The sequence below is a fragment of the Gossypium arboreum genome, chromosome 1 (genome assembly GCF_025698485.1).
Source record: "Gossypium arboreum isolate Shixiya-1 chromosome 1, ASM2569848v2, whole genome shotgun sequence".
In the NCBI taxonomy this organism is placed as follows: domain Eukaryota; kingdom Viridiplantae; phylum Streptophyta; class Magnoliopsida; order Malvales; family Malvaceae; genus Gossypium; species Gossypium arboreum.
In genome coordinates this window covers 57798794-57822629 of record NC_069070.1, presented here as the reverse complement: position 1 = coordinate 57822629, position 23836 = coordinate 57798794, and the positions used below count along the sequence as shown (strand labels likewise).

At 36.1% G+C, this 23836-nt stretch overlaps 2 non-coding genes across 2 annotated transcripts; one reads left to right on the top strand and one right to left on the bottom strand.

Annotated features, from left to right (window-relative positions):
- Window positions 1-502: 502 nt before the first annotated feature.
- On the top strand, window positions 503-608 carry LOC128282192 (small nucleolar RNA R71). The gene has a single exon (XR_008272418.1). It is a non-coding gene; the product is annotated as a small nucleolar RNA R71 (small nucleolar RNA).
- An 18462-nt stretch (window positions 609-19070) lies between these two features.
- Window positions 19071-19177, bottom strand: LOC128282241 (small nucleolar RNA R71). Its single transcript, XR_008272451.1, has one exon. It is a non-coding gene; the product is annotated as a small nucleolar RNA R71 (small nucleolar RNA).
- Window positions 19178-23836: the final 4659 nt, after the last annotated feature.

The following is a 23836-nucleotide window of genomic DNA, read 5'->3' as shown; positions in this document are numbered from 1 at the left end:
ATGACATGTAGCATGGTCATTACTCACAGTTCTTGGTTGTAATAATGGAGGTTGGTAAGGAAGGTTTTGTCGGGTTTAAGTTTGAATTGGTCCTCCTTGGTTTCCTCCCTATATAAGGTTTGGATGATCCCTTCAACAGAGATTGTAGGTATTTGAATAGGGATCTCGACCCCTATTACCTACGTAACTCGCTTCCTTAGATTGCTTTTCAAAGTATGGCTCCGCTCTTGTCGACTGTCTCCAAACGATTAAGCTTCTCTAAGATTCATTGGTATCGATCATCTTCATTGTCTTCGTTTATAGCTTTTATCATTGGAGGCTTTGATTTGTACACAAATATTTTATTGGGTCATATATACAAATTCATAGCCATGACATCTATGACTTTATAGGCTCGTTCAAAAGTGTGGAAAATGGAGATCCTTCAGTTGCTTCGTCTAGGCTGGATCTAATGTTATCGTCAGCACTATTATAAAAAATTTGGATTTGGAGCCACAATTGCAAGCCATGGTGTAGACACTTTCTTAGCATTGTATTGAAATGTTCCCATGCTTCGTATAGATATTTTCCTTCATATTGTTTAAAATTGCAATTTCTTACCTGAGCTGAATGGTTTTACTAATCGAGAAAAATTTATAAAGAAATGTTCCCACTAGATCATTGCACTTTGTAATGGAACCCGGTTTTAACAAGTCTAACCAATTAGCCATGTTATCTCACAATGAGAATGGGAATAGCCGGAGACACACAACATTTTAGATACCTCATTGTACTTGAAGGTGTCGCAGAGTTGTAAGAACCACTTGAAGTGTTGGTCCGCCATGTTTCCCTTGAATTATAATGTATTCTGGATCATCTAAATTGTGGTCATCTTTATCTCAAAATTATTGGCGTTAATTGTTGGCCTATCTACACTACTAAGCACCGTATCGAGTGTAGGTAAGGCATACTCGCACAACATCCTTTGCTAAATTAGGATTTCTTCCCGGATATTCGCTGATCTCTCTCGTGGATCTTCAAATAACAAACTTCCCCCGGGTAAGTTAATTACCTTGGGTGAATTGGTGTTCATTAATTGATGATTGTGCTTGAATATCTGTTATGGATATGGATATGGCTCGATTAGGGTGTTAGAGCTTCGAGTCATAAACAACCTAAAAAATTAAAAAGAAATTAAACCAAAAATTAAAAGTAAATAAAAAATTTTAAAATATCATATCTATAGGTTTTAACATTCCTAATTATCTTATTAAGTGTAAAGATATTTTCAAGACTTAATGTCGAAACCTCCCTTGCAACAACACCAACAACTTGACCACCTATAAATGTGTTATGGTTTATAGTAAAAATATCACACACAAAATATAAGAAAATAAATTGGCGATTAGTATATATGTCAAACAGAACACAAGAATTATTCCAAGGATTGTACCCAAGGGAGGATGAAATAAATATAAGGAAAATCTCTTTACAATAATAAGTCTAAATAGTAATAATTAAATCCTATATTACAACAAATCATGAAAGGGATTAATATTAACAATCAAATAACTCAAATAAATGAACAATAAAATTAACTAATGACTAAATAGATAAAACCAATCAGGAAGATTAACTCATTTTATGGGTTGTAGTTAACTTCGGATTAGGGTTCTAGGGTGGATTAGCTATCAATTAACCAATTATTACCTCCCAACCTCTAACTAATTAATCAATTAGTTGATACTCGCTTATCTACCGGCCTCACTTTCTCAACCAGGATAAACTATAATTTACTCAGCAAAACTTATCTCCTAACCTCATCTAGCCTATGATTACTACCTAGGGTTGTCAAACCTAGGGTTTAAAAACAGTAATTTAAATCAACTAATCTTATCGAGAAACCCCAAATCCTCTGTTAATCATGTCCCCTTCCACTCATTAGTCTTCTCTAAGGGATTTAGCCACTCATGGTATTCATAACCTCTAACTCAATTGAATTGAACATGTAAAGAACACGATTCAATCGAAAGAGAAAAGAGATTAGAATCATCCTAAATTTGATGTCGAAGAATAGATAATCTCTCAATTGGAATAACGAATGTTGTTGTTTGCGAAAGCAAATAAATTAAAATAGTTCAATTAAATAAAAGAAAAAAGAGTTATGAAAACTAAAAGAAAACTTAATCTAATCCTACTCCTAAATTACTAGGGTTTCTGGATACGCCTAAGACGACTTAGTTACATCAAACCCCTAAGGTTTTATTTATAGGAGTATTGGTGTAACAACTCATTTTTCAGTGAAATCGGAACAATGGTTTCAGGACCACAAATCTAACAATGGTTTCAGGACCAAAAATCTAACTCAAAAATAAAATTTATTTTATTTTATTAGATGGTTCGTATTATGATAGGCATGTTGTGTGAAAATTTTGATACGAAAATTTTATCGATTAAGTGTTTAATTACGAGAAGGACTGAATCACATAAAATGCGAAAGTTGAATTCTAGTAGCTATAAGGATTAAATAGCTATGGAATTCAAAACTAGAGGTCCTTATATGGTAATTAGACCATTAAAGAAAAGTATGTAGATTTTTGGTTACTCATCCATGAAAATTTAGAAAAAGGGCAAGGACTAAATTGGAATTTAAAAAATAAGTAAATAATTAAAAATGAAAAGAAAATATCATCTTATTTTCTCATCTTCTTCAACCTAAATATATGGAAACCCTAGGAGAGAGAGAGAGAAGAAACTTTCATGGCCTAATTGGGTAAGTTTCCTTATCCCATTTTTAGTAAATTTGATATTTTTTATAGCTTAAACTATCTATTTGGGGGATTAATTTGAAACGTTATCAAAGTATGGAAAATGGGTCATGGATGTATATTCTAAAAATTAGAAATTTATGGTAGAAAATGAAAGGTTGTTGATAGATAAACAACTTTTACAAAGTAATTTTTGATGAAAATATGATTTAGGGACTAAAATGTAAATTTGTGAAATTTAAGAAAAATTCTGAATTTCTATGAATACATGTGCTGTAAATTTTGTAATGGAATTTTGGTTAGGCTTGGAATAGGGAGTAAATTGCACAAGTTTCATTTTTTGAGCCTAGGGACGAAATTAGAATTTCTAGAAAAGTTAGGGCAAAATGGTAATTTTTCCTAGGATGTAAATTGAATTCATATAAATATGAAATATGTGAAATTGATGATTAAAGCTATTTATATAGATCCGAACAACACAAATTCGAGGTTAGACCGAGGAAAATAAAAGCTTTCGGATTAGTAGATTTTATACGCGAACAAGTGTCGGGGTAAGTTTGTGTAACTTAATCGAGCATGTAAATATGTTTAATTGAATGTTGTGTTGTACGGAATGTGACTTATATTGATGTGCATTACTTGAATGCTATAATGAGAAATTTGATACATGCTTGATTGAATATTGAATTCTGATGAATATATGCGCTTTCCCAAAATGAATAAGGTCCTGCATTTGTTGCTGATGGGATTTAACTCGGACGAGTAATCCTATTGACCTTGTTATAGAAAGAATTTAGCCCGGACAGGTAATTCGGATATAATACCTCTCGAGTATACGTTATGATTTGGGTTTAGCCTGGACTAGTAATCCTAATTGAACTCTTTTAAGTATATGTTATATAAAGGATTTAGCCTGGACTGGTAATCCTGTTATACATATGTGGCTTGAGAATGTGTGTAACAGCTCAGTTTCGACCCTATTCAGAATAGTGGTTTTGGGACCACAAATCTGAGTTAGAAAACTATTTTAATATTACTTTTGATGTCTACAGCATGTTAAATTATATGTGTGAAAATTTCGTGTGAAAATTTTAGCATTTGTGTGCTCAATTTAATTAAAAGGACTTAATTGCATAAATGCAAAACTAGCATGCTTTATGTAAAGGTACCTATTGCTGTGGCTTTTATTTTATGATGTCTTTATGTTGTAATTTTACCATAGAAATTATGATTGGACGATTTAGACATGTAACATTTGGTTTAATAATTAATTTATAAAGGTTAATATGGTAAATATGTTAATTAATGATAATATAATAAAACATTAAGTAAAATTCATGCATTTTTATTCATCTTGGTGGCCGAAAGTTAAAAGAAAGAAACCATAGTTGAGGTTTGAGCATTCCGCATATTTGGGGCTTGATTTAGGTAAGTTTTAAGCTCGGTTTTTGATAATTTTTATATTTTTAAGATCGTTGCTTCGTCTGTTAGCTAGTCCATGCCTTGATTTTCAGATTCGATGATGATTTTGTGATTTGTAATTGATGAGAGCTTGTTGTTTTTGTTGTTTGATGATGAAAAATAAATTTTTGTTGTTAGATTATTAAGTTTAATTAAGTGATTTTTGGTAAAAATGTGTATTAAGGATTAAATTGAGAAATTTCTAAATTGAAGGGTCGAAATGTAAATTAATTGAAAGAAATGGGCTCTATGAACCTTAGTAAAATTCGGCTATACTAGAGTTTAATGAAATTATGTGTATTTTGTGTTTTTTGAAATAGGGACTAAATTGTGAAAAATGTAAAATATTAGGGGATAAAGTGCAAACTGCCATTTTTTGTGTTTTTGGGTGAATTTGAATACATGTGTGATTAAATAAGTCTAATTTATATTAATTTAGATCAATAAAAAAGGAAATCGAAATTGGATCGGGGGAAATCTAAAGTTGTCGAATAGTCGTTCTGGTTTGTTTATCTTTGTCTGAGGTAAGTTTATGACTAAATAAATGTTGTTAAATTGAATGCATTGATTTTGTAAATAGATGAATTGAATTCTATGTATGTATAACTACTTAGTTGAATTGAATTTAGCATCGAATGATGTGTTACGAGCATGAATCGATCAAGTTACGATGTCCGAATGCCCCGTACGAACCTTAGGAATAATTAGGATACATATGTCATGATATAGGATTTCAATTTGTGATTTACGTGTAAGACCATGTCTGGGACATCGGCATCGTATATGAGCTCGTGTAAGACCCTGTCTGGGACAGTGGCATCGATAGTCGATTACATGTAAGACCTCGTTTGGGATGTAGGCATTGTACGAGCTTTTCGGGCTATCCGAGTATCCTTATTGATTTCGAATGGTTCAACGAGCAATATTAAGTTAAGAACGAATGTGAAATTGAGCTGAATGGTTCAAGTACGTGCGAAGTTAAAGTTTCATGAAAATAAGGTAAGTTTAGCACTTGAAATGATGATATAAACTATGCATGATGAAAAAGGTGAGTTATATGTGCATGTGATTATTTATATTCTGTCAAATGACATTATAATGTTAATATTCAGGTGATGATATATGAATTTGCAAGTATGATAAATGTATATGTGGTTAAGATTTGCTTGATTGGCTTAGTTTAATTGAATTATGTTTGTCATTGAAATGATTTATTTGCTTATGACTTACTAAGCTATTCAAGCTTACTGTGTGTGTTTGTTCTTTGATTTATAGATTTTGTAAGCTAGTTGCGAGCTCGGGGATCGCCAAGCAAATCTGTCACACTATCGATCGCTATTTCGGTATTGCAAAAGTTTGAAACTATGAAGATATGGCATGTATAGTTTAATATTTGTTTTGGTTGGTTTTGAGATTTTAATTATATGAGCCATGCGAAAATAGATTGAAATGATGCTTATGTTTATGCATTTTCGGTTGTGATATGAGTTCATGTCAGGTAATATGTTTTATAGTATAAGTGTGTGATATGCTTGATATATATATCTTTTGGCATGAAGCAATTATATATGGCTTATGATTAGTTCATTTGGAAAGCTTGATACATGTTGGCGTTGCATGTATTTAGGTTACGGATTGTTAATGACTTATTATTGAGATGCATAATTTGAAACATGAATTGATATAAAAATTGTTTATAATGTAAATTATGTGTTCGGTCATATGATGAAATATAGGTGATGGTTATAAGGTATTTATGATTCGGAAATGGTGTTTAAATCATGTCATTAAGTGTTTAGTTAAATGTTAATGTTAAAATTGTGGTATTGTACATGTGTGGACTAAGTTAGGCTATGAATATTTGATTAAGGAATGTGGTCTTTGTGTCAGTTTGAAATGGCATGCTTGCATGGGTAATTTGGTTTAGAAATGATAAATAATGTGTATATGCATATTCGGCTAAGGCTTTGGACTCGTAATGAGAAGTATGTGTTATGGTATATAGCATAATTATATAATTATATTATGTATTGAATGTTGTCATGAATGACCGAATATGTATTCAATTGATTGGGTTGTGGTTGACTGATTAGGTACGAAAGGTTAAGGCAGATAATGAATATTCTACTTGAATGTTTTGGTCAGTTTATTTGGGTAACTAAGAAGGTTAAGTTGATGATATATTTGGCATATGCTAGGTAGAATATTTATATACATACCCATGATATACTTTGTTGTGGTTAGGTAAACAAATGTCATAAGATAGGTTAATTAGCTAGCCGAATAAAAAGTGAGATGAAAGGTTAGATATATGTAATTTGGTTTGGTAATTAAGTACACTAAGGTTGCATATGAGTTTAAATATTAGTTGGTGAAATGATTGATTGATTTTAATATACTCATGTGCTGAGTTAAGAAATGGTACGTTAATATTTGACAGAAGAAATAGACATATTGGTACATATTAGCTATATGAAATGAAATGATATATGTTTGCATGTTTTGAAGTATGTGCATATAATTTGAAAAATAATAAGTTATCTTATACTTTGATTATTCAAATGCCATAAATGAGAAGCATACATATATGATTCGAATGGTGGAGTTATAAAGCATGTGAACTATGATTGATCCGGGATGTGCTTTGGTCAGGAATGTCTCGTAACCCTAATCCGGCGACGGATACGGGTTAAGGGTGTTATGGTGTGCTCCTTGATTAAGTGCCCTAATAGGTACCATTGAATAAGAAATTGATGGATTATTGAATCGTACACCTCGAGTGTACTACCTGAGAGTCCATCAGAATTTCAATGATTCAATGGACATAAAACTCTTGACATGGTATGATAATTGTGAGATGAAATGATAATGACTTGAAAAGAAATATTGCATGATGAGCTCATTTATGTTTACTTTATTGTTATGAGGAATTTTTGGTGACTAACATGTTTGATTGAATGCATGTGTTTAGGCAATATTGCTAATGGATGAAAAACATGATATTGTATGCTTAGATTTAAATAACGGGATTGGTAAGTTTAGTTTCTGTTATACAAACTTACTAAGCATGTAATGCTTAATCCATTTTATTTCCTTGTTTTATAGTGCTCAGAAGCTCATGAAGGTTGAAAGATCATTGGAGCATTGTCACGCTATCGACTAGCTTATTTTGGGTATACATAGTAAATCATTTTGGTATAATGACATGTATAAGACAACTTGGCCATTAGTGGCATGGAAATGATGTTTTGTAACCTAGCCATTGGAATGGCTAGTAATGGCTTATTTTGGTATGATTAAGTAGGTTATTATGATATATTCATATGCTAAGTATATGTGATCAAATGATGTTAATGCCTAAGTTAATCCAAGGTAAGTTTATAAACACATATGCATGTAATGGTATGCCATGATGAATGATGAAATTGTTTAATTTGAATGCTTGGAATGGTTGGTATTGGATGTGTGTTTCAAGTGCAGGTCTTGGGTGAAATTTTGGGTGAGAAATGAAGCTAGAAATGTTTCATTTTGTCCATATAGGCAGACACACAAGCGTGTGTCTAAACCGTGTGTGACATACGGCCGGGTAACATGGGCATGTGGTTAGGCCGTGTGTCCCCTGCACCTTAATTTTGAGAAATAGAATGATCAGAATTGAGTGTAACACCCCAAACCCGGCCTAAACGTTATGGATGAATTTATGATGTGACCTTGGAGTGTTATTCCCTAACACAAATTGACAAAAAATCCGTTTTTCATAAAAACTTCTTCAGATTGTAAATACAAGGTTAGGATGACTAGTTCCTTGTGAAAACTTAAGTTATTTAAGCAAAATATAAATTATACTAGTTTTTCAAATTTAAAACAGTGTTTATTATGGAAGCTTTTAAAAAGTATGGAGTAAGCGTGATGATTTCAGAAAAACTTTGGTTTGTGCCTTCTTGAAAATACGGGTTCTATTACTAACAGGTAAAATTAAGGGTAATTAAATTCCCAAATTAAAATAAACTTTAAAAAGGCCTTATTACATAATGAAAATCCAATATCAAGAAAAATATAAAATATAGAATTTTAAGGAAATTAACTACGTCGAGTGGCCACCTTCGAGTCCTTCGTCGCCTCGATCTGTCTAAGCCTGGGGATTTCCTGTGCAAATAACAGATGGGTGAGTTTACGAAAAATCAGCGTGTGAAATCCCAAAATAACAAATAATCAGAGTAGATGCAATCTGAGCCTAGGCCCGTTAGTTCCAGTTAGGGCCTTAGCCCTTTTTCATTAACAGTATCAGTCTGGACCTAAGCCCATTTCAATAACAGAGGCAGTCTGGGCCTTAGCTCATTTCAGTATAGTATGCAAACAAATGATCCTACCCAATCCATTTGCTACACACCATCTCCGTACCAGCCCTATACACCATGTGGGGATAAAGTTGACCCACCCAACCCTACACACCAAGTCGTATCGATTTCTGTACTAAAACAGTATTTGCAGCAGAGTTGCCAATAATAGGCTTATATCCATTCAGTACATTTCCTCCAAAATCGTATATCCCACCCCATGCAATGCAACATAATATAAATGAATGTACAGTAAATATGGCATGCTCATACAGTCATATATCACGTAGGGGGTAAATCAGTCATTTACAAAAAAAAGTTTCCGGACACACTTACTGGCCCAACAGTAGGTCTACAGTCGTCTTGGGCGACCCGTGCAATGTTTAACAGTCAATCAGTGTAATGGGCCCACGGCCCATATTATGGCCTATGTGACCCACACGCTCGTATGGCCCACATAACCCAAAAATTGCCTTAGTTGTATAGTTCACACAGCCTAGCCCAACAGTTACCACACTTCTGTGTGAATCTTTTCGTGTGGGCCCGCAAGCCCATTAGGCCCATTTGGCCCAACTCGGCTCAAAATGGCCCTGTGTCATTTCGGCCCATGAAAGCGCTCATGGCCCTCTCGTTGACTACACAGCCTACCACACGGGTGGCCACACGCCAATGTGTTGTCGACAACCCGCATTTCAACTTTTCACTTTTTCAGATTTTTAGCTTTTCAGCCTTTGTCGTTTTACATCTAAAAACAGTGTTACACAAAACTGCTTATGAGAACGTGCCGAATTCCACTACCACCAACCTATATTCAAACAAGACCCTCGATTAGTCCTATAATCAACAAGATCAAACACCTTCTTAAACACTCATCACAAAGACACATCAATACTTGCCTTGATTGAATGAGTCTAGTTTTAGCCAACCCAAAATGCTAATAAAGATTGCTAACAACCTCCTTGATGGTTATCTGCATACTAAACGAATTCATTACTCATGTTGCTTAAACTTTCAATTTGAGTCCACATATATTAGCCCATAGAAAATGCAAATCCCAAAGTGACAAAAAGGCATTCGACCAATACCAACCCAAGCCAACATAATTTAGTTCGGATCCATCACGACGAATAATATTACATTCGATCAAGAACGAGAAAAAAGGTTCCAATCGTATCTGCAGTGATAGAGAACTCCTTTACACCTCGAGGATTACTTAAACCCGAAAGAACACCATAATCAAGAAATGAAAAAGATAAGAATCGGCATTAGAGAAAAAGAGGAGCAAAGCCGAACAAAATAGAGACGCAGAGACTTACCAACCGGTATTTAGCCAACAAAAACTGATTGAATGAAAGGGTAATGAGAATAGAATCGAGGGAGTGATGAGAGTCGGCAAATGAAGGAGGGAAAGAGATTGATGGAATCAAAGCAAAGTTCGGCTACAGAGGCAAGGGAGTATTCGACCTATTCAAAAGTAGAGGAGAAAGAATTGAGAAGGAGAAGAAAGATGACCAACCAAGCACACTGTTGCAAAGTAAAACCAAAATAGGTTAACCCTAAAAAGTACTATTCGGCCACCAAACAAAAATATTCAAAAGGAAGAAAAGAACAAAAAGGGTAAAAGTTATCTAAATGGAGAGCAATTAGAGCACAATTTTGGCACTATGGAAAAAGAGGTCCTATGACTGAATTTGCATAATGGGGAGTTCCATATTCGGCCAACTACTACCACTCCTCTCAACCTCCCATAATCCACTCCTACAATCTCTTAACCTACCAATTTGAATCTCTTTCAAACTCCTTAGAGTTTTGGCCAACCTAAAACACCTCCACCACACTTGCAGCAAAAATAAAAACACTCTACCACCCCACATGGATTTGAACCTCTACCCTCTAGCCTCATCAACACGTCATTTATCCCCTCGGCCTGCAGGCTCTTTTCTGAAATACCTTACCAAATTTTATTTAAGAGCTCTACTGACTAAAGACAGGTTTATTTCAAACAAAAAACAAAATTTAGTACAAGCCACGACTTGAACTCAGGACTTCTCCAATACTCCTCAAAGCACTTAACCACTGAAACAGACATGCATTTGTGCATCACAACACACAAAAATAAATACTTAGATTTTTGGGGCCTTACAGCTCTACCTCCTAAAAGAAAATTTTGGCCTCGAAATTTACCTGATCAAAATAGATGAGGATATTATTGTTCCATCGCCTCCTCAAGTTTCCACGTGGTTTCCTCAGAACTATGATTACGCCATAGCACTTTAACCAGTGGCACAGTCTTTCTCCTCAGAACTTTCACATCACAGTCTGTAATCTGAACTAGTTCCTCCTCGAAAGTCAGATCTGACCTAACCTCAATCTCCTTAGTCGAGACGATACGCGTAGGATCAGAGCGATATCGCCTCAGCATAGAGACGTAAAACACATCATGGATCCGATCCAACTCTAAAGGTAGCTCAAGTTGATAGGCAACCAGTCCTACGCGTTTCAATATACGGCAAGGCCCAATGAATCTAGGGTTTAGCTTGCCCTTCCGACCAAACCTCAGTACCTTCTTTCATGGCAAGACTTTGAAAAATACCATGTCCCCCAAAGAATACTCAATCTCCTTACGTTTTAAATCTGCATACGACTTCTATCTGTCGGATGCAGCCTTCAGTCGATCCCAAATCAAACGCATTTTATCCTCGGTATTAGAAATCAATTCAGGACCCAAAACTCGCCCCTCACCCAACTCAGTCCAACATGTAGGAGTGCGACACCTACGACCATAAAGTGCTTCATAAGATGCCATCTGTATGCTAGATTTGTAGCTATTGTTGTAATCAAATTTTGCTAATGGAAAGTAATCCTCCCAACTGGCTCGGAAGTCGATCACACAACTCCTTAACATGTCCTCCAGTATCTGTATCACCCTCTCTGACTGACCATCTGTCTGAGGATGGAACGTAGTACTGAAGTCCAACCGTGTACCCAGAGCATCATGTAACTTCTTCCAAAACTGAGAAGTGAAGTGAGGATCTCTGACAGTTATTATGGAAATTGGTACCCCATGCAATCTCACTATCTCAAATACATACAGTTTAGCCAGTTTCTGTAATAAATAATCTACGGGAACCAGTATGAAATGGGCATTTTTTGTCAACCGATCCAGATGACCCACACTGAATCTTTCTTAGAAGGTGTTAGGGGTAGCCCACTTACAAAGTCCATAGTTACTCTTTCCCACTTCCACATCAGAATCTTAATAGGCTGAAGTAACCCAGAAGGCAACTGATGTTCTGCTTTAACCTGTTGGCAAGTCAAACATTTCCCCACAAAGTCGGTAATCTCACGTTTAAGACCCAACCACCAATATATCACACGAAGATCTTTGTATATCTTATTCCACCTGGGTACATAGCATAGGGGCTACTATGCTACTCTCGCAGTAAGGTCTACCTTAAATCAGTATCCTTAGGTACACAAATTCTGCCATGGAAACAAAGTTCCCCTTCGCTATTCAGTCCAAAATCTAAAGTTTCTCCTCTCTCTATCTGTCGGAAATGAGGACCCAGTGACTCATCTTCTGACTGCTTACTCTTAATTTGCTCACTTTATGTCGGTCTAACCTGAAGTTCTGCTGATAAACAACCATCATCAAATAAGCTGAGATGAGCAAACATTGCCTTAGATCTGTCATAGCCCTACGGCTTAGCACATCGGCCACCACATTGGCCTTACAAGGGTGGTATTCAATTGAACAGTCATAATCCTTAAGCAACTCAATCCATCTACGCTACCTAAGGTTTAACTCCTTCTGAGTGAGGAGATACTTAAGGTTCTTCTGATCCGTGTAAATGATACACTTCTCACCGTACAAGTAATGCTCTAAATTTTTAATGCGAATACCATAGCGGCCAACTCTAATTCGTGTGTTAGGTAATTCACCTCGTGAGTCTTAAGCTGGCGTGATGCATATGCTAGCACCTTACCCTCTTGCATCAATAGACAGCCCAAACCAACGTGTGATGCATCACTGTAAATAGTAAATTCTTTCCTAGACTCTGGCTGAATCAAGATAGGGGCTAAAACTTTCTTGAGCTTCTCAAAGCTCTCTTACTACTCACCAGTCCAGTTCAAAGGTACGCCCTTACGTAGCAGCTTAGTTAAGGGCGCAGCAACTACAGAGAACCCTTCTACAAATCTTTGATAATACCCAGGCAGTCCTAAAAAACTACGAATTTCTGACATAGTCTTAGGTTGCTTCCAATCCAAAACCGCCTCAATTTTTCGAGGATCAACCCTAACCCCCTCAAAAAATACCACATGGACCAGAAATGTTACCTCATGTAACCATAATTCACACTTACTAAACTTGGCATACAATTGTTTCTCTCTCAATATTTGTAGAACCACCCTCAAATGTTCATCATGTTCATCTTCAGTCCTCGAATACACCAATATGTCTTCGATAAACACTACAACAAACCGGTCCAGATAGGGTTGAAACACTCTGTTCATCAGATCCACAAAAGCTACTAGTGCATTTGTCAGTCTAAAAGACATAACCAGTAACTGGTAATGACCATAACGAGTCCTAAATGTCGTCTTGTGCACATCGGCCTCTTTAACTCTTAGTTGGTGATACCCCGACCAAAGATTTATTGTAAAGAAAACTGACACTCCTTGCAGTTGATTGAATAGATCATCAATCCTCGGTAGAGGGTACTTATTCTTAATCGCCAATTTATTCAGTTACTGGTAATCGATGCACATACGCATGGTTCCATCCTTTTTTCTAACAAATAAGACCGGTGCTCCCCACGAAGACACACTAGGGCTAATGAACCCTCGATCCAGTAACTCTTGAATCTGAGCTTGAAACTCCACTAACTCCTTCGGTGCCATTCTATAAGGGGTAATGGACATCGGAGCTGTACCAGGCAGGAGCTCTATCCCAAACTCAACTTCACGGTTAGGAGGTAACCCAGGTAGTTCATCGGGAAAAAATCTGGAAAATCCTTAACCGTTCTGATATCTTTAACCGAAGAACCCTCGGACTCTAAAACACTGATGTAGGCTAAATACGCGTCACAACCCTTGCGAACCAACTTTTCGACCCTTAATGTAGAAATTACGTTACTCAAATAGTTTCGTCGTTCCCCAATTACCACCATCTCCTCATCTGACTTAGTTCTCAGTACAACCCGTTTGGTGGCACAATCCAAGCTTACCCAATGTTTAACTAGCCAATCCATACCCAATATTAAGTCGAATTCCCCGAAAGGCAGCTCCGTGAGATCGGCCAGAAAAACAACTCCTCATATCTCCAAGGGAACATCCCTAAATAACTTATTTACCCGAACAGACTGTCCCAATGGACTTAGAATAGTACTTCCACTCGAAGTATTCTCAACAGGAATCCCCAATTTCTTAGTAATAGTGCAAGCAACATAATAATGGGAAGATCCTATATCTCTTGATGCAGTATAAGGTACTTTATGGATAAAGAACATACCTGTTATGACATCTAGAGCATCCCCATCCTCTCAGCGACGTGTAGCATAAACTAGTGCCGCCTGCCTCGCCTCAGTATAACCAGCACTTCTGCCCGGTGCTCCACGACCACGCCCCAAACCATTACCAACCCTGGACTGACCATAGCCTCTTGGTGGCTACTGAACACTTCTCTGTGTCTGATCCGTACCCATACTAGTAGCTTGCATCTGATTGGGCCTCCGCGGACAATCCTTAACCTGGTGCTCCAATGATCCACACCTCAGACATGCACCCAACTTCCTCCAACACTCGCCTTGATGGCGTTTCCCACAATCAGTACAGAATTGCGGTCAGCAATAGCAGCAACAGGGGCCCTAACTCTGATTGGTCTATTAGTTCTAGGCTTTTTCTTAAGCTTCTGAAAAGAATTTGAGGGCCCAGCATCCCTCTTACCTCTGTCTTTCTCCCTATTCTGGCACTTAGTGCGCGTCACATCCCCATCAATTTTTGCCTTATCAACCAGTGCTACGAAATCCCACTCCCTCTGAGAAGCTATCAAAACTCTTAGACCATCCCTGAGGTCATCCTCAAATTGAACACAATGCTCATATTCTGTTGCCACTATCCTACGTGCATAGCGGCTCAATCATAAAAATTCGGCCATATAGCAGCCACTGTCCTATCTCCCTGAGTTAAGTTTAAAAATTCCCTTCTACGGCACATAGCTGGCACCCACATATTTAGCTTGAAAAGTAGTCCTTAAAAATTCCCAGGTCAAACGATTGGCTTGAGTGTCCTCTTTGACAGTAAGCCACCACTGGTAAGCTTCGTCTCTCAATAGAAATGCTGCACCTTTTAGCTTCTTATCAGAGGTACAGTCAAGGTCATCCATGATCCTTTCTATGGCCTCAATCTAATACTCAGCCACATTAGGGGAAACTCCATTAATACCCCTGAATATCTTAACCCCATTAGACCTGAGTCGTTTCGTAATTGACCCACGACCAATGTTGCCAGTACTAGGTCCAGCGACCCTTTCCAGAATCCTTAACATTGCTTGGGACAGTGGGTCGTCCCTAGCTGCTCAATTTTGAGACTTTGTCTCAACCATAGGTGAAGCTGGTGCCTCTTTAACGTCCTCATTAGGCTGGTGTCCAAAAAACGAAGACCCAGCACAAGCACCACTACGGCCTCTGTCGCAGCCTCTACCACGAGTACCTCTAGTGCTCATTATCCATTCGCGCTTTTATCTGTATTAAAAGTTTTATGCCAGGCAGTTATTATTTCAGTGATTATTATAGATGTTTTATGAACAGTATTATTTCAGAGTTCGTCTTCGCAGTTCGCAGTCTTACTACAATTCGTAGTTTACTCTAACTAAAGTATTTCAATACAATTTTACTACCTAAGTAGTTTTAGTAATAACATTTCTATATTATTATTTTAGTATAAACAATCAGAAGACTTACCGGATCGACACGGAGACTAGGTGTACCACTCCTTCAGTAAAACATTTCCAAACAATCATTTTAAACCATTTGAACCAATTTTATCAAAACTTCCATGTTTTTGAAAAACCCAAATCCACAGTCAAGTTTTGCAACCTGACTCTGATACCACTAAATGTAACACCCCAAACCCGGCCTAGACGTTATGGTCAAATATGTGATGTGACATTGGAGTGTTATTCCATAACACAAATTGACAAAAAATCTGTTTTTCATAAAAACTTCTTTAGATTCTAAATAAAAGGTTAAGATGACTAGTTCCTTGTGAAAACTCAAGTTATTTAAGCAAAATATAAATTATACTAGTTTCTCAAATTTAAAACAGTTTTTGTTGCGAAACCTTTTAAAACGTATAGCGTAAGTATGATGGTTTCAGAAAAACTTTGATCTGTGCCTTCTTGAAAATGTTGGTCTTATTACTAACAGGTAAAATTAAGGTAATTAAATTCCCAAATTAAAATAAACTTTAAAAAGGCCTTATTACATATGAAAACTCAATATCAAATAAAATCTAAAATATAAAATTTTAAGTAAATTAACTACGTCGAGTGGCCACCTTCGACTCCTCTGTCACCTCGATCCGTCAAAGCCTAGGGATTTCCTTCGCAGATAACAGATGGGTGAGTTTACGAAAACTCAATGTGTGAAATCCCAAAATAACAAATAATCAGAGTAGATGCAATCTGGGCTTAGGCCTGTTAGTTCCAGTTAGGGCCTTAGCCCCTTTTCATTAACAGTATCAGTCTAGGCCTGAGCCGATTTCAGTAACAGAGGCAGTCTGGGCCTTAGCCCATAGTACAATATGCAAACAAAGGATCCTACCCAATCCATCAGCTACACACCATCTCTATACCAGCCCTACACACCATGTGGGGATAAAGTCAGCCCACCCAAACCTACACACCAAGTCGTACCGATTTTGGTACTAAAACAGTATTTACAACAGAGCTACCAGTAATAGGCTTATAGCCATTCAGTATACTTCTTCCAAAATTGTATCTCCCACCCCATACAATGAAACATAATATAAATGAATGTACAGTAAATATGGCATGCTCACACAGTCATATATCACATAAGGGTAAATCAATCATTTACAAAAATAAGGGTCTGGGTACACTTACTGGCCCAATAGTAGGTCCACAGTCATCTTAGGCGACCCGTGCAACCTTTAACAGTCAATCAATGATAATGAGCCCACGGCCCCTATTATGGACCATGTGGCCCATACACGTTCGTATGGCCCACATAACCCAAAAATGGCCTTAGTCGTGTGGTTCACACAGCCTAGCCCAACAGTTGCCACACTTCTGTGTGAATCTTTTAGTGTGGGCCCGTAGGCCCATTGGGCCACTTGGCCGAGCTCGACCCAAAATGGCCCTGTGTCATTTTGGCCCATGAAAGCACTCATGGCCCTCTCTTTCACCACACAGCGGTGTTTGGTTACACGGCCAGCCACACGGGCGGCCACACGCCCATGTGGTGTCGACAACCCATATTTTAAATTTTCACCTTTTCGGCTTTTTGGCTTTTCAGCCTTTGTAGTTTTACATCTAAAAATAGTGTTACACACACCTGCTTATGAGAATGCGTCGAAGTCCACGACCACTAACCTATATTCAAACAGGACCCTCATTAGTCCTATAATCAAAAAGATCAAACACCTTCTTAAACACTAATAAACCGTAAATTATACATATTTTTACCCCATGTTTAATGCATTTTATGGATGATTTCTCATTAGAATTGGTGAATTCGATGCTCCTAATGCTTTAATTTCATGTTCTATGCTTAGGAGAGCATAGGAGAGCAAAAAGGAATGAGAAACGGGCTAAAAACAAAGAAAATGGGCCAAAGTACGAACTTAACACGGCCTAGACTGAAGATGTTCTATACATAGAATAGGGAGTAAGGAATTACTCAAAGGAAGCCGATTGATCCATCTCAGAAGCCGGATTCATCATCAAGACTGAAGATCTCTCCTCAATTTCCCTTCAAGAGTTTTGGGTTTTCTTTATATTTTGTATTCTTTATTTTTCTGAGATGTTCTCATATTTAGTTATGAACTAAATCCCCTAAATACTTGAGGGGAATGAAACCTAAGATGAATCTTGTTATTATTTTCTGAATCGTATGATAAATATTTAACTTGTTCTTAATTATGTGTTCTTAATTCTTGTTTTGATATCCCAGGATACTGATTCAAGATAAGCTCTTATTCAGGGGAGGAATAGACTCTGGTTAAGAGTACATTTATCATAATTAAGCGAAGTTGATTGCGCGCCTAGACATAGGGTGACAATATTTTACCGAATTAGGGTGAAACCTAATAAGGGGATCCATAGATCGAGTTAATGCAACCCTAGAGTGTTAATTAGAGAAAAGTCTTGATTATTCAATCTAGGGATTAGATGTTATTGGTCTTGAATAGGGATAATAACATAACTTAGGGATCTCTACGAAACAAGTTGAATGAATAAATCGTTCGATTCGGAGCCAGAATAACAAGTAAAGTCTAGGTAGATCTTTCCTTAGGTATTGTCTTCATTTAATCGATTTTTCCTAAAAGCAATTCCCCAATTCTATTTACTGTGAGTTCTTAGTTTAGATAATTAGTTAGTTAAAAACAAAACCCCATTATTCTTAGGCTAGATAATAAAAAGACATTCATTACTAGTACTTTTAGTTCCTTTGGGTTCGACAATCCGGTCTTGCTAAACGATAGGTACACTTGCCTACATCACGATAATAGTTAGTTTTAAGAATGATTAATTATAAATATGTAAAACCTATCACAAAATAACGCAATCATGTTTTCGCTCTGCTGCCAGGGAACTAAGATATTAGGAACGCTTAATTTTTATTACTTTAGCCATTTATTTTTCTTACAATTTAATTTAATTTAATTATTATTTATTAACTTACTTTTTCCTTCTCTTGGACGGTTTTCATAGTTTATGACTAGAAGAAACCTGTCGGAACCATTACTTTTTGACAAAGGATCACACAATACGTAGAAACCAGAGAGAAATAAGGCGAAGCTTAAGATACACGGAGAACGAGCAAGAAGATGATACTCAACCCCCAACCGATTAGATGGCTGAAAACCAAGGCAATCAGCTACCTCCTGCAATTGCGGTTAATCAAAATCCTGCTCCACACATTATGTATGATTATGCTAAACCCTCTTTAATGAGCCTGAATCGAGCATAGTTAGACCTGTTTGTAATGTAAATACTTTTGAATTAAAACCTAACACTATTCAAATGATACAGTAATTTGTTCAGTTTGATGGTTTGCAGGATGAGGATCCCAACGCTCATTTAGCCAACTTTTTGGAACTATGTGATACATTTAAAAGCAATGGCGTTTCTGATGATGCCATTCATTTTTGGTTGTTTCCCTTTTCATTGAGGAACAAAGCTAAGCAGTGGTTGAACTTGTTATCACGAGGATCAATTAGTACTTGGGAACAAATGACCAAAATTTTTTTACTAAAATATTTTTTGCCGGCTAAAACGGCTAAGTTACGTAATGATATCTCTTCTTTTGTGCAGATGGACTTAGAAACACTTTATGATGCATGGGAGAGATACAAGGATTTATTGCAAAGGTGCCCTTACCATGGGTTACCTCTATGGCTGTAAGTTCAAACGTTCTACAATGGTGTGAATCCCTCGACAAGATAGATGATTGATGCAGCTGCTGGAGGAACCATCAACAACAAAACACCTGAAGAGGCTTATAAATTTATTGAAAAAATGTCACTGAATAACTATCAGTGGCAAGTCATGAAGACTAAGCTAACAAAAGCAGCTGGCGTTTAAAACGTTGACTCAGTTACTATGCTGTCAAATCAGGTAGAACTTCTCAATAAAAAGATTGATGGTTTACTTGGTTCTACGTAGGTACATCTAGTAATGAGGTGTGACTCAAGTGGAGGAGGTTTGCATACAGAATATCAATCCTTCAATCCTACAAACGAAGAGGAATAAGTCAACTATATGGGTAACAATAACTTTAGATCTCAAAATAACCCATACAGTAATACTTATAATGCAGGTTGGAGGAACCACACAAATTTCTCCTGGGGTGGTTAAAGGAATCAAAAGCTACAAAATCCTCAGGGTTTTCAACACCCACCTTATCAATAAGAGAAGAAACCGAACCTTGAGGAGATGCTCTCTAAATTCATCTCGGTGTCAGAAACCCGTTTCCAAAATACCGTGACAACACTTAAAAATCAACAAGCATTGATCTAAGGACTCGAAACTCAGATAGGCCAGCTATCCAAACTAATCTCCGAATGATCACAAGGTATCTTACCAAGTAATACTGAACCTAACCCAAGGGAACACCTCAACGCAATTAGTACTCAAGATAAGGAATTATTCATTACGCCTGAGCCAGAATTGATGCAAGAAACTGTGGTAAGAAAAGGTAAAAGTAAGGTAAGTCATAACAAAACGGTGAATGAAGAATATAAACTTCATGTGCCATACCCCAACGCGACAATGAAAGACCACTCAGATGAACAATTTGGTAAAATCCATAAACTCTTAAAAAAATTACATATTAACTTACCGTTTATTGAAGCTCTATCGTAGATGCCAAACGCAATGAAATTTTTAAAGGAGCTTTTAGCAAATAAGCGAAAGTTGGATGAGGCGTCGCATATGGAGTTGAACGCAGTTTGCTTGACCATTCTCCAAAATAAACTACCCAACAAGCTAAAAGATCTAGGGAGTTTTACGATTCCTTGCTTAATTGGTAGTTTAGACGTTAATTATGCATTGGTTGATCTAGGGGCTAGTATCAATGTCATGTCTTACAAAATGTTTAAGAAACTAGGTCTCGGGAAACCCAAACAGACTAGGATGAGCATTCAATTAGCAGATAAAACTATAAGATTCCCTAGGGGTATTATTGAAGATGTGCTAGTTAAAATCGATAAATTTATATTTCCCGTTGACTTTATTGTTCTAGACATAGAAGAGGATAGCAACATTCCTTTAATTCTAGGAAGGCCCTTTTTAGCAACTGCTAAAACCATCATTGTAACACCCCTATCCCGTAACTGTCGCCGGAATAGGACGAGGCGTTACCAGAAAATTTGGAAGCAGATCAAAACAGTAAAATTTTGAACATTTTTTTTTCTTTTTCGTGAGTAAAGATTGTTCATTTAATTAAATTCTAAACACAAACAAAGATCAAACTTATAACTTATAAAAGTAGGCTTCCAAAGGATGTCATATTCGCATGGCTTATAAACAATAGTTATGATATCATTCTAGTATAATATATCCTATACATGCCATAAGCTAAATCCAAATCACAAGGTTTCCATAATAGTAGATAGTGTGATGAAGTCTTTGACGATCCCGAGCTGGTAATCGAGTCCACAATCTATAAAACAAAGACAAAAGACAAACGGAGTAAGCTTACATAAGCTTAGTAAGTCTTAAGTAAAATGATAATTTTGCAGAATCAAATTCAATTATCATTTATCGCTTGATTTTTTTCTAATCAATGAAGTCAAACTAGAGCTCCATAACGAACTATAATTTCAATAACCACATCATTTAGTTACCACAAATTATTTCATGATAATGACCAAAATGGTCAAATATTCGTATTCTCACAAGGTACACTTAGCTCATAAATACACTCCAATCTAAATGCCTCTATTATAGTTTAATCGAATACATTCTTATGGCATAACGCATTGGCCAAATGTATCATAGTCACATGGACTGTGGTCACATTTGCATTCATACACTTATTCACATATGCATCGCTTTGTATACTTTTGATCTAATCCGAATTGAAAATCACATACAGTACCGATACATACCGCCAACTTAATGTATTGAACATCTTTAAGCTGTTGTTTCATTACTAAGCCTCATCGTCTTAGACCTTGCGAAACCCGTTTAACAATATCAAGAGATCTCACCATTCCGTCAAATAGTTCAAACCTCATGCACGCATATATAGTTTATCTATTTCTTCCAAATTTGATTCACATAGTCTTTCGCATCTAGAAACCTCATATCTACTTCTAATTCAATCAATCAAACTAAAACATAATACTTTTACCATGTTTAGTTTCCATATTTAGAAGCACATAGTAATATCATAATCTATCATGAATAGATTCATAGAGTCACTACTCATTTAGCATAACATATACTCTTTCAATAATCATAATCACTTGCTCAAACGTACTCGTTTCATGCACATACATGAATATATATATATATATAAACTTAATTCCTTATTTCATAATCGCATCAAAACTTTCGAGTATTTCAACGTGGCATGTATTGAATTACGATTGTGGGTACATAAAGAACCAAACATAAACCTTATCACATATACGTAGGTTGACAAAATACAATCCTTCCCTTGCATTTGTACATCTAGCCGAATACAATTTATTCCAAATTTATAAGGCCTTTTTGGCTGAATATGCACAATTACATATATAAATCTCAACACATACTTTTCTTTACTTAAAGCTCATACGATAAATTTAAATCGAATACTTTGTCATACTAACAACCATTGACCGAATAGATTATTCCCTTATTCAAAGATATAATAATCATTCCCACATATGTATCGTTCTTTAATACTAATAATTCACCGAATCATTGGCCAAATGTACACGAGTACATACATGAAAGCTTAGTATATACTACATTATACAAGCATACCAAGACTGATTAGGTCATCCTCATTTTCGCAATATAATGATCAATCACATATACGTTTTTCTTGAATGCTAGTGATTCACTTTGAGGTAAACTTACAAATGAGGAGGTAATATGTATCTGAACATCTTAAATGTATAGTACTTACTTGATGGTAGCTCATTGTGAACATTCAAGATCATAATCTTACTTAATTCACCAGCATTAAGCCTGCGGGACTTTAAACCCGGATACAATCCCAGGATGAAGCCAGCGGGTCTCTAACCCGGATGCAATCTCAGCACAATTCATTTAATATATATTTATATTTTTACTAACTTTGGCCTCATTAAATATCTAATGTTCCACACTTTTCACAATTGGTCATTCGGCCTTATCACATATTCACTTACACATATATCACATTGGCCATTCGGCCTTATCACATATACACACTTTCACATTCATCACATTGGCCATTCGATCTTAAGCTAGATATTACGCCTTGTCATTTTATTTCGCCTTAGGTACAAAATCACATTAGTAAATTGATTCAAATACGTAAAATTTTCCATTCAGCCTTAGAACATATCATGGCCACGTCATATTTTTCAATTTAGCCATTTCTATAATAGTATCCATTAATCAAAACTCAAAATAAGTTTAATTACTTAGAGACTTACCTCGAATGTCGTCGAACGACTACGGATTGGCTATTTGGTTAGTTTAGCTTTTCCCTTATCCAAATTAGGCTCCTTAAGCTCTTGAGCTTAATCTAAAACAAATTTAACTTATTAAAATCCCATTGTGCTTGCTTATGGCCGAATACCACAAGAAATTTAATAGGCCATATAACTACTTTTAGCTCAATATAAAATAATCGTACACATCTTTAATCACCTTAAACAAATTACTAAGTATTATAGAAAATCAAAGCATACTCATCGTTAGCCTTATTCGGCCATCTCAATACGTTCTAAGTGACCATATGTATATACGTCTATACTAAAGTGCTTTACATTAATAGCACCATATCAACAATGTATAATGCCAACCCCTTTAAACCAATTATCCATACAAATATTATTTGTACACATTTCCTTACCTAAATTTCACATTCGGCAACCACTTAATCAACTTAACAAATTTTCTATACTTCAAAACCACAAGTAAATATCATAATTTGTATCATTACATCGATTAAACTAAATCATGCATTAGCTTTTAGCACATTTGGCCATTAAAGAGACAACCCAATTAACATTCAAACCTTTTTAAGCTTAGATTTCCCCAATGCCGAATATCACATAAAAACCTTTAATACACATGCAAAGTTTACACTTTAACTAATTATACATATACTAATAAACCGAATATTATTTAAACAACCATTTGAATTATAACGCCCCTTTTGAGACCGTTGCGAGTCGAACACGAGGTGTTAACGAACTTAATTCATTTATTTTCACAGTTCATTTTAAAATTTCCAGACAAGCTGGCTAACTGCGTCACTGTCACCTTAAAAATCATATCTCGAGTTCCAAAACTAGAAAACTGATTCCGTAAATTTTCCCTGAAACTAGACTCATATATCC